This window comes from Dromaius novaehollandiae, chromosome 10 (assembly GCF_036370855.1).
Source record: "Dromaius novaehollandiae isolate bDroNov1 chromosome 10, bDroNov1.hap1, whole genome shotgun sequence".
NCBI classification, from domain to species: domain Eukaryota; kingdom Metazoa; phylum Chordata; class Aves; order Casuariiformes; family Dromaiidae; genus Dromaius; species Dromaius novaehollandiae.
Genome location: NC_088107.1, coordinates 24,348,859 through 24,359,645, shown reverse-complemented (window position 1 = coordinate 24,359,645; position 10,787 = coordinate 24,348,859). Strand labels below are relative to the sequence as shown.

At 45.3% G+C, this 10,787-nt stretch overlaps 1 long non-coding RNA gene across 2 annotated transcripts in view; it reads left to right on the top strand.

The window, feature by feature from the left end:
- The first annotated feature begins 76 nt into the window (after positions 1 to 76).
- LOC112992289 (uncharacterized) overlaps positions 77 to 10,787 on the top strand; it is a 121,911-nt gene continuing 111,200 nt past the window's right edge. For both annotated transcript variants that reach the window (XR_010390818.1, XR_010390817.1), the window contains exons 1-2: positions 77 to 194; positions 2,172 to 2,302. This is a non-coding gene — a long non-coding RNA (uncharacterized LOC112992289). The remainder of the gene's footprint in view (positions 195 to 2,171; positions 2,303 to 10,787) is intronic.

Here is a 10,787-nt window from a genome sequence, read left to right as displayed (position 1 = left end):
CGCTCCGCGCCGGCTGCGCACCAGCCCCTCCCCCGCCACGTCTGAGGAGGGCGGTGGGAGGGAAGCGAGCGGCGGAGGCCTTCTTACGCCGTCTCCGTAGCGCCCCGCCCTCGCTGGCGCCCGGCTGACGTAAAGCTGCTTCGGGAATCGATGCTGGCCCTACGCGAAATGCGCAGCCTCTCCCCCGGCGCAGTGTACGTAGCTCTGGGAGGCGCGCACGCGTGGTGTGCGGAGCTGCGCTACGGGAATAGGGAGGGGTGCGCAGCGCAGCTGGGGGGCGGGGGAGGGAGGGCGGGGCGGCGCGGGGCGGGCTGGGCTGGGCTGTGGGGGAGCCGCCGCGGGTGTCGCGGCCTCGCAGGCCGCCTGGGTGCCGTCGTGCTGGGTGTCCCCCGGTGCCCTAGGCCGGGCGCGGCGGGGCTGGCCGGAGGCAGCGAGGAGCTGAGGGGCAGGGATGCGCGCTGGGCCGCCCTCGGGCCTGGCCCTTGGCCTCGCCGGGTTGGCCGGTCCGTGGGTGTCCCGTCCACCCGAGCACGTTGTGCCAAGGACCCCACAGCCCTGCGTACGCAGCGCTGCTCCACCTCCCTCTCCCCAGGGTCTTCCTCGCGGTCCCCTTTTCCTCTGGCCCTACCATAGACTCGTCTTTAACCTCTTCCTCTGACCGTAGCTTCTGATCTGGCCTCTTTCACACCTTCTCCATGTTGTGTTGCTTCATCAGATGTCGGTGCACGTTGCACAGTCCGGCATTCCCGGTGCAGCCTGTGGTGGGCTTAGCAGGGAGCAGTGGAGGAGAGCGTTCTCTGTTGTCCTCTTCATCCCATCACGTAGGTGCTATAACAAGTCAAGAGGGAGGCTTCCTTTTTTAATGACAGGAAAAAGTTCCAGGCTGCTTTGGAAATCATAGAGACATTAGCTCTAAGACTTATGACAAAATTTGCAGGAGTTTGACAACTGCATGCCACAGTGCGTTGGCTGAGGCAGCAGTTAATTTTCTTACTCAGCTCTGAGTTGTGAGTGATTGTCATTTTCTTTGACTCTGACAAAACAAACAGTAAAAGAGATGGATAGTTGAAGACTTTTTGGGTTTTTTTTTTTTAGGATGCAAGAACTGGTATTCAGTTAACAGCTCATCTACAGTGGTTGTTATCATGAGCTCATTGACTCTGGCCCTGAGAGCAGATGCTGCTCATCAGGTTCCCCTTACAAGCCCGTGTCAAAAAGGACTGCTTCATTTTTGTCCTATTCTCCTGTGAAGTTGCTCTTAAGAACAAGTGAAGAGCTGGGGTGCCAAGGTAGACTGGACAGGCTGGGGCTGCAATTTTTAAGGAAAGAAAGAGAAGGAGAAAGGGGCCTCACATGGCAGAGGATGGTATGCAGGGGTACTGTCCTTTTTTCAAGAGTCTGGAGTGTTACAATAATGTAACAATCTTTAAGAACAGAATCCTGAAAACAAAGTGGAAGCCTAACCACTTTCCCCATTCCTCAGAAATCCTTCAAACAATTCCCACTCCTCAAATAACTACTTATTTAAGTGCCTTATAAAGGACTGATTACGTTCTTCATCAGTTAGACCTATATTCAGCCCATCAGTGTCAGTCTGTTGATATGTAATCCCTCTTTTCCCTTGCTCAGGTGGTCTTTGGGTTTTGTCAGTAGGCTTTGTCATTTGAACAAATTTACTCTCTTTCCCTTTGGCACTCTTCCCATTGACGTTTGATCTGTATGTGATTATGAAGTCTTGCTTGCTTCCAGACTCTTGAACTCCCCAGGGTACAGGCTTATAAGGCTCCCATAGTTATAAACAGTTCTCTAGGTCAGGCAAGCAATGATACGTTGTTTGGGAATAGAGATAATACCAGCCAAAACCTCTCACTGCTCACTACAATCAGGTCTTCACCTGTGGGAGCATGTGCATTTATAGCCTTGTCACAGAACATCATAATTAGACATGCCCATAAGGCAGTCACAGCCCATAGCATTGTCACAGCTCAGGGACTCCGTTATTAGGACTGTGTCATCAGAGGGTTAGCCTTCAAGCAGATAACCTATCTAACACAGTAATACTTAAGGGAATTAGCCATTATTCCAATTTGGGGTGATTAGTTTTTAATCTGATGCTAACGCATTGTTCTGCATTGTTACCCTGAAAACTAAAGTTGTGTTTTTACGCCCAGAACAGGTACAGTTTCCACCTCAACAAAATCAAACCTGCTCAGGAAGAACTACGGCTACGTCATCCCCATAAACTGCTGGTGTTCAGTCTCCATGAACAGTTTTGTCAGTGGACCTGAATGAGACTGCAGAGGTAATTGAAAGATTTCTTTTATGATCTTGTGTCCTGCCAACAAAAATAGAAGCAGTTTAAAAAATAAGAAAAGGAGAAGAGCTTCCCTCACAGGATCTGTCGAGTTACAAAGGTAATGAGCAGCCACTTGGTTGACATTTGTTTGAAACCAATGCGTATCTAGGTTTGCCTTGAACAGCTAAATTAGAGGTGAAATGGTCAGCTAAGAAGTTAAAGCCCGCTCCTTATTTCCTTCCCTTGAGATATACTGCATCCCACAAATCTTATTTAGAGGCAGAGGAGAGGGACACAGCTGGATTGCTCTTAGATTCATAAGAGTTAACTCAGGCCAGGTAAAAGGTATTAGTTCTACACCTGTTTATTTACAGAAATATCAAGCTGGCTACTTCTGTTTCAGGGCTGTGTGTTATTCTGAAGATACGACACACTGATTTCAAAAGCATTTTCTGGAATGCTTCTATTAAAAGCATAGGAAGAGAGAGGAAAGAGTGGATCTCAAACTATATAGAGTTAAATCAAATCTTGCTGTTAACAATTTTCCTTGTTTTCTTCTCCCTAGTTATATGAAGTTCTTTATATAAAAAATCCTTTTCTTGACACTCTTTCCTTTCATGGTATGAGCTGCTTGTGATGGGGTAGAGGGTGCAGGGAAGGCAGTTCTAGCCAGTCTTCAGTTATTAGAAACTGAAGTTGTTCCCTTTGGCAAAAAAGAAAAAAAAGGTAGGGGGGAGGAAAACAAGATTATAGCAGGAGGCAGACAAAAGATGCGTTTTCTTGCTTGTTTGAAAATTAGCTATGGGGAGTTGCACACATATAGCACAGGCTCTCAGCAGCCATTCAGAGCTGACAAACTTTTGTGTGTGAGCTTTTTTAACGACCTTACTGAGTTTTCTTTTCTGACCACGGACTCAGAGCAGTTTTGGGAAATGTGGGTTTGCCAAGCACTTATTAGGCAGGAAGCAAGAGGAAAGGGGATGAAGATGGGCAAGCAGACAAAATAGCAGGGAGCGGTGAAGCCAAAGCTTCCAAGTTCTCAAAGAAACCACGAAGACCTGTTTTTCTTAGCTTGAACTTGTAAGCTTGAAGCAATTGTCTTCACTCCTTGTTATGTTGAATTTACATATTCAAATGGACTCATTCCCTTTGACCTACTTTGGCCAGCTTAAACCATAGGCCTATGCACAACGTGGGAAGAGGAGGAGTTTTTCTGAAACTATGAATTCCTTTATTGTTGTTGTGGTCGGTCATGCATATCTTTAATGTCTGGGATCGAATCTTTGGCTGTACCTAATAAATATTAGGCAGTACTCAGGGGAGGATGTGCATTGCAGATGCTTGCAGTCCTGTTACCTTCTGCAGTATCCAACACTCCCATCATATTACTGCTTTTCTCTGAGTTTCCTAGGCATCAAGTAGTCCATTATTCACCCTTTGTGCCTCCAGCTTGCTCTTCTAAGTGTCATCATCCCTTCCCTCCTATCAAACCTCTCCCTAAAATCCCACATCCTCCTGTCTTTGATTGCAGGCCATTTTTAATCTGAATTAGAAACTCTTTACAGCTGGAACCATATAGTAGTCCATGCTCATGAAATTAGTGTGTACATTTCTGGTGTTTGACCTGTGTGACATTTAATGATAGCCAGTAGCATGTCTTCACTGGACGAACAGTGTGAAAACATGGAAGAGACACTCTTTGGATGGGTCCTTAGTAAAGGCTTGGAAATTTCAAAAGATGAAAATTTGTGCTGAGCCATGCAGATGAGCAGAGGAGCTCTAATTGAAATACAAACTCTGTGTTGTTCTCAGAAACTGGGCAAAATTCCCCATCTCAGCTCTGCCAGCATATCTCAATCCTGGACTTCAGCACCCACTGCTTCTCTGCTCTGTGAGAGAGACACTCAGCTTGGCCAGCGCATCTCAATCTCGATCTGTAACACTTCCTGCTGTTCCAATTCTGTCTCCTTTTTGAGCAAAAAAATACCAGCTCTCTACTAAGTTGTGCCAAATCACTTGGTTTGGCCACAGAATGCGTTTTCACTTTTCACCTAACGGGATACCTAGAGACCTTCATCCAACACTGTCAGCAACAGAGGAAAAAAGAACATGTGAATACCCAGCCCCCTGCTAAGTCCTCTAATTATATAGTGATGTGTTAATAACAAACATGCTTTCATGTCTTGGCAGTTGTAACACACTCATCAGTAGTGTAGTCCTTCAGAAGTAGAATCACACAGGAAAGATGCTAGTCCTGGTTTAAATTACTTAAGTAGTATCAGCATAGCCTGTATCCAGAATTAGAGCTTGGAAGAAATACCTAGTGAAAAGCTGTCAGATGTCAGTTGCTTAGATGTTCTGCAGAACCTGCACCACTGCATTAGAGATATTTGCTGTTGCAGAATTCAGTGGTTCTGAGCAAAGACTGTCTTCTCCCTCCCACCCCACCTCATGGTTATAAATCTGCCTTATTTGGAGGCCTTGCTGTCTCCCATCCTTTTGAGAACTCAGCAGTGGGAGGTGGAATGGCTTCCATCTTGGCTTAGGCACCCAAGCTGGAGCTGGGAACATCCAGATGCAGAATTACCTGCTTTCTTCAGTTTGAGCCAAATTGCTGGATTTTGCAGTGCTGATCCATCATACTGTGTGCTGATCTGCCTGATTCCAACAGAATACACTGGAATTGGGGCAAGCATGACCCCCCACATGTGCTGGTGAATGCCCCAAACAATGAGAATTCGTAGCAGTGACTGCCTGAGCTCAGGAGCATTTGCCTTGTTTCTGGAGCAAATGATTCAGACACCAAAGGTGAAAGAATTAAAAACTTCATTAGAAGAAGAGAGCTTAGGAAATTATTACCAAGAAAGAAGTGAGGAAACTTTGGTGTAAAGATGTCTTCGTTGCATTTCCATTCTTCCCACTATGAGATGCCAAGTTAGTGCAGCTGCACCAACTGAACAAAGTGAAAAAGGTCCTCTGAAAATAAGATGGAAAAGTTAGAAAGCCTTAGAGGGTTAGGCTGTGGGACCAACAGGCTTGGGGGAAAATAAAGAGAGGGGCAGCAAATTAGAACTACAGAAAGAGGAGAGAGAACCAAACGGGAGAGGATTCTTTTTCAGAAGAGCAGAGGAGGAGGCAACTGACTGGTTTCATCATGTCATGTTAGCTCATAAGCGTGAACTTCAGCTATGTCTAAAGCCCCTTCTCATCCATGCGTGTGGCTCATGTGTTGGCTCGCACTTTGACTGGAGCCTGGAATAAGCCAACTTGCTTGCCTGGCGAGGATGGCAAGCTCGGGCGCCCCCCTTACAGACAATATGGCTGTGAGCAGCGGTGTCAGGTGCTGAGCGTGGCATAAAAACGGGCCAGCTAAACACCTATTTATCTGTCAGGTTTGACCCTGTGAACAGTCACATGAAAGTCATTAAATTTATTACAGGTGGTGTTCTATACTCACCCAGAAGAAAGGATGGATATATATCTCATATGAGCAGTGCATGCTAACAAAGCAATGCTTTGAGCACTTTGCTTTATTCTCAACTCCTTTGGCAAGATACAAGATGAATGACAGATGCCCCATCTTATCTTTGGAAAGCAACTCTGAAAACAAAAATCTCAAAATATTCTTTAATCCCCTAAATCCATCCAATTTACATATTCATTGGTGAGTATAGACTGTATCTCATATACTTTTATTCTTTATTATATAGATTACAAATTCAGTGCACATCATTTCAGCATTAACAGCAGTGCTGGTGTCATTGACAGTGAACGTGTCATAAAATGTTTGGTGTTTATAGAATCTGACTTCACTACTGTGACACAAGGGCATTGCTAAAGCATCTTCAGTTCCTCATCAGCATACACCTCAAACTAACAAATTAGCATAGTACAAGCCATCAGCAAAATTATAGGCTCTCCTCTATGTCAGAAGTGAGGCGCTTATTACTGTTACCATTCAGGAAAACTAAAAGCTGGATCTCTGAGGAACCTTTTGTTTGCAACCCTTTAAGCTTTAATTTAAGCCCTTGCTGTGGCAGAAGACTGTGGAAGAAAGATGTAGGTTTTAATTTAGAATAGAGGAGGTAAAGTATTTGTTGTCCTTCAGGGCCCTCCGTGTGCAGAGCTATACATGAAAGCCTTTTGAGGTTACTCCGCCAATGAGTAGGAGAGCCTCTGTCGGATTTCTGCAAGCCTAAGGAAGGGAAGAGGTATGATCTTTGGCTGATAACCCCACAGTTTTGCCAGCAAAAATGCACCTTTACTAGCATTGTTTGTGGAGAACATACAGCCAGTATGTAGTGCAGCTGTGCTAGTGTTAGTGCTTCGTCCCAGAGAGCTTTGCTGGGTTAATGCTCAGGAGTCCTATACTGATCAGATATTTGTAGTACAGTGATAGCCTTTTTGTTTCTGTCTTATTCAACGTGTATCCTACGCACGTTTGAAGTAGGCATAGTCTGGATCTTAGGCACAGGCTATGTCTTCGTGGGGAGCGGTTCTTTCCTGCTGGCTTTGACCTATTTTGCCATTCCAATGGCATTCACAGCTGTAAAGGAAGTGCGTTGGATGGGGAGAATGTAAGGTGATGGTTACATCAGCTATGTGCTGCTCGTCCTTGTAGATCCTGCCTTGCAGGCTGTGCCTGGCTGCGTCCTTATCATGCACCAGTCTGCTTAATGAGAACAGCCCCCAGGGCCACCTTCCCTCCACCCTCCTGAGCTTTGCCTTGTGGATGGCACCTCCCAGCAGAGTGAGCACAGACCGTGCTACAGCTGAAACAACAGGAACTCAAGGCTGTAGCAATTGGGCATTTGGTTGTGCTTGCTCATGGATGGGTGATCTGCAGACTGATACGATGTGCCTTTTGCAGTATTGTAAGCTAGGCACATTTTAACATGCTAACTGAAGCCCCAAATCGCATTTTGCAATAAACCTGTGTATTGCTCTGCTGAGAGGCAGTTGTTTCAGAATTTCACCGGTGAGACTGCCAAAACTATTTGTGTATTTCGTAGTTCGTATTGTAAACTACTTGCATGCATCCCCATGTCATATATTAACTGACACAACTCATAAATAATGGTGCCTAGCGCAGCTGTCTTCCACAGATCTGTCTACAGAGATTTTAGCAATAGAACTGGCTTTAACAAGGTTGTTGCTGGTATTTTCCTCCTGTGTGAGTGACAGTGTGTAAGGCATGGAGTATTTGGTATAAAATGAAGAATCCAGTGGTTGTAACTGTGGCTGCATGTGAAACCAGATTTGTCTTAATAGGCAAAAGAGGTCTCTAACCTCTTCCTCAAATAGGCAATGAGCAGAGAAACAGAAACTTTTCTAGAAGAAATGTGGCCAAGACAAGTAAATCCTGTGCAGGCAGAACACCCAGAAAATGCTTTGTGAGAGAAAAGGGGTGGGGGGAGCAAAGGGAACCTGAAACTGACTGTGTAAGGAGGGGGTTGAACAAGACTTCAAAGAAAGTATCTTCTTACGCTCTGGAAAAAAAACAACCCAACCATGAAAATCCAGAACAAAATCTGTCCTTTTTTAAACATTATTTGAGATCTATTTTGACTAATGTTAGCATGTAGATCTTACAGAGGCTCTCTGAGCAAGAAATGAAATTCATTTTCCCATTGTAGTTTTGAGGCACATATAAATCATATAAGGTGTGCTGTGTCTAGGCTAGGCAATGCATATGACAGGGAGGGGTGGCTGACCAAAAGAGACTGAACTAAAAATCAGATAAACTCCCAGGGAAATTACTATGTGGTCTTACGGGTGACCAGCTAGATTAGGCTCCAGAGACTTCCTTTTCAAAGGCTACATATGACTTAGGCCAACTTCCTTTTATGATCCCAGAGGTTCTCCTTAGTTAATGCTGCAGGGGTAATGCAAAAAAAAAAAAAAAAATCTGCAATGCTTTTCTTAAATATCTTCAGGCTAATTTAGGTGATTGGGTTGCTCCCACTGTCTTAAAGCAAAGCACATCTCTTGCAGAAATGCCTGTTCGGCTTATAGTGCAGATAGCCCACATCGTAGCACTCTGGAAGACATAAGAAAAGGACCGGTAGGCAAATGGGCTAAAGAGAAGAGAGAAGGCACTAAAGCACCTTCATGATGAACATATTGACATAGGCTGTGCCTCCCACCTCTTTACAAAAGTGTAGAAGAGAGCAAACAGATCCTTTTCTGCCTCTTTTGCTTTTCGGATTTCAGAAGTGACTGCTGGGCTATGAAATTTCCCTTCTCAGTAGTGGCCAAGGCAGATTATCAGGTCTCTTTACTCTTTCCCCTTTTTCCTCTAGCTGAAAGTATGCGGACGGCCTCAACAGCGAGTGACTCCATCTGCTGTCTAGAGGAGGTCATTTATTTCTGAAGGGAACGCTGAGACTTACGGATGGCTTGCTCCTGAGAAAGTCAGCTGCTAAATCCCCTTTGACAGAGCATTGGGTTTAGCCAAACGTGGGCTTATGAGAATAGTTTTGGTTGCCCACCAATCTGAAAAACTATATAGTAGAAATAAAAATAAGAGCAACAGGGATGATTGCCAGCCTGGAACAGCTATCGTACACAAAGTTGGATAAACGCGGACACCTCAGCTTTGAGCAGAGATGTTCTGGGGTGATACCATAGAGGCCTGTGAAGTCATCCCTGTCTAGAGGGTGACCAGTGAATGACGGTTTGCTGTCTCTTTCCCAGGCATCGCACTGTTTCATCACTGGCAAAGATGAGATAATGGGCTGTGTGGGTCTGTTGTCTGACCTGCTGTGCCTGTCTTGTGTTCTCCTCTGGAGAGGAGAGGTGTTACTGAGCATGTTACTTACTTCAAGTGAAGTCCTAAGATGCCTGATAGGGAAGGGTGTGAAAAAAATCCTCCCCAAACAGGGCTTCCTTAGGGGAGAGGAGCTGATAACTCTGTGGAGACTGCTACTGATTTAGCATGTGGCTGGCAGCTGAAGGTGAGAAAGACAGGTCTGGGCAGCTGCGCAGGACACTGAACTGGGGAAGGACACAGCTATGCAGCAAGCACCTGATGACTAGACATATATATTATCAAAGTAGATAGGCCTGACTAGACACTGCTCCTGGATGAGAAGCGGGAGCCTGAGGACAGCTGGGTTTTCCGAGACAGTGCATGTTCCTGCCTCCATTGGTTTCAGCTGGAGTCGCAGGTGCTTAGATGCTTCTCACTGTTAGGCTCTTGAGCTTTCAGCCGGGCATCCATCCAGCCATCCGTCACTCCTTGGATCTTGTCCATGTCTGCCAAATGTGATCTGAGAGTTGCCACCACGGCAAAGATATCGAACAGACACCTGGCATTTAATAGAAATGGAGGTAAATTCAACCTGAAAATAGGACTGGATTGTGCCTCGATGGCCGGGCAAGAAATAAACCTGTGATGGGGCTTCTGGCTGTTCCCTGAAGGCTGAGGTCGCAGCCCTTTAGATCAGCTCCAAACAAAAGGCAAAAACAGATGTTTGGATGTAACTATAAAAAATCAGATATGGAGCAGTCAGCCACAGAACCTTAGGTAAATCGAAAGCCAAGATGGGGGCTTTTCCTTTTCCCACAGTGATATGATCAAGTGAGGAACAGCTAAGTGGGTTCTTTTGTTCTTTGTGGCACAACTGACAGATAATATAGAGGGAGGAGGGATTGGTTTTGTTTTTAACTGTGAAATCCATGAAGGGATATGTTCTTTGTGAATTAATTAATTTAGAGAAAATGGAGTTTAATTATTTGACAAAAGATTCCTTTCCACCCACTTTCCAGCTGGCACTCTAGCGCGGTTTAAACATGGACTGTCAGATTCCCAGCATGCTTTAATATTTGAGCTGAAATAACAACTTTTGTTCTGTGGGCCAGTCAGTAAAGGTGGTGTGACCCGTGCTGCTCGCTGGTAACCGGTATTGTCCTGCTGTTCTCCTAGCAGGGAGTGGGAGGCCTGGGTTCTGCCCTGCTTCAGACAGGGCTGATCTAGTAGCTGTGTGTCCTGTTTGACAGATAGGACAAGTGGGAGGTAAGACTTCAGTCTTTCTGAGCAAGGATGTAGGTTCAGTTCCCAGTCCTGCCAGCAGAAGCCTTCTGTAATTTTTCCCTGTTTTTTTCTTTTTTTTTTTTTTTTTTTTTTGAAATTTAGGGAAATTATACTATTCTTCACCTCCAGGGAAGTGATACTATTCTTCACCCTAAAGGAAGGGTTTCCCATTCAGATTATGCAGTGTATCAGTGCTGCAGCAAGCCACATTAATGGGACACACAGGAGCCAGTGTAGTAACTGATGGCATTCTGACAGGTGCAGGGACATCTTCAAGATAGAAGCTGTGGCACATCGTAATCACAGACTCATTAGTCTGCTAATGAGAGCTGGGGGAATAAACCTAAAATGAAATTAGAGTTTGCTCTGGTAGCAGGCAGCAGACACCTGCTGGCTTCCTATGGTCATGACTTGACCTTGGAAAAAGGTATATGCTGGCTAATAATAAATACTGAT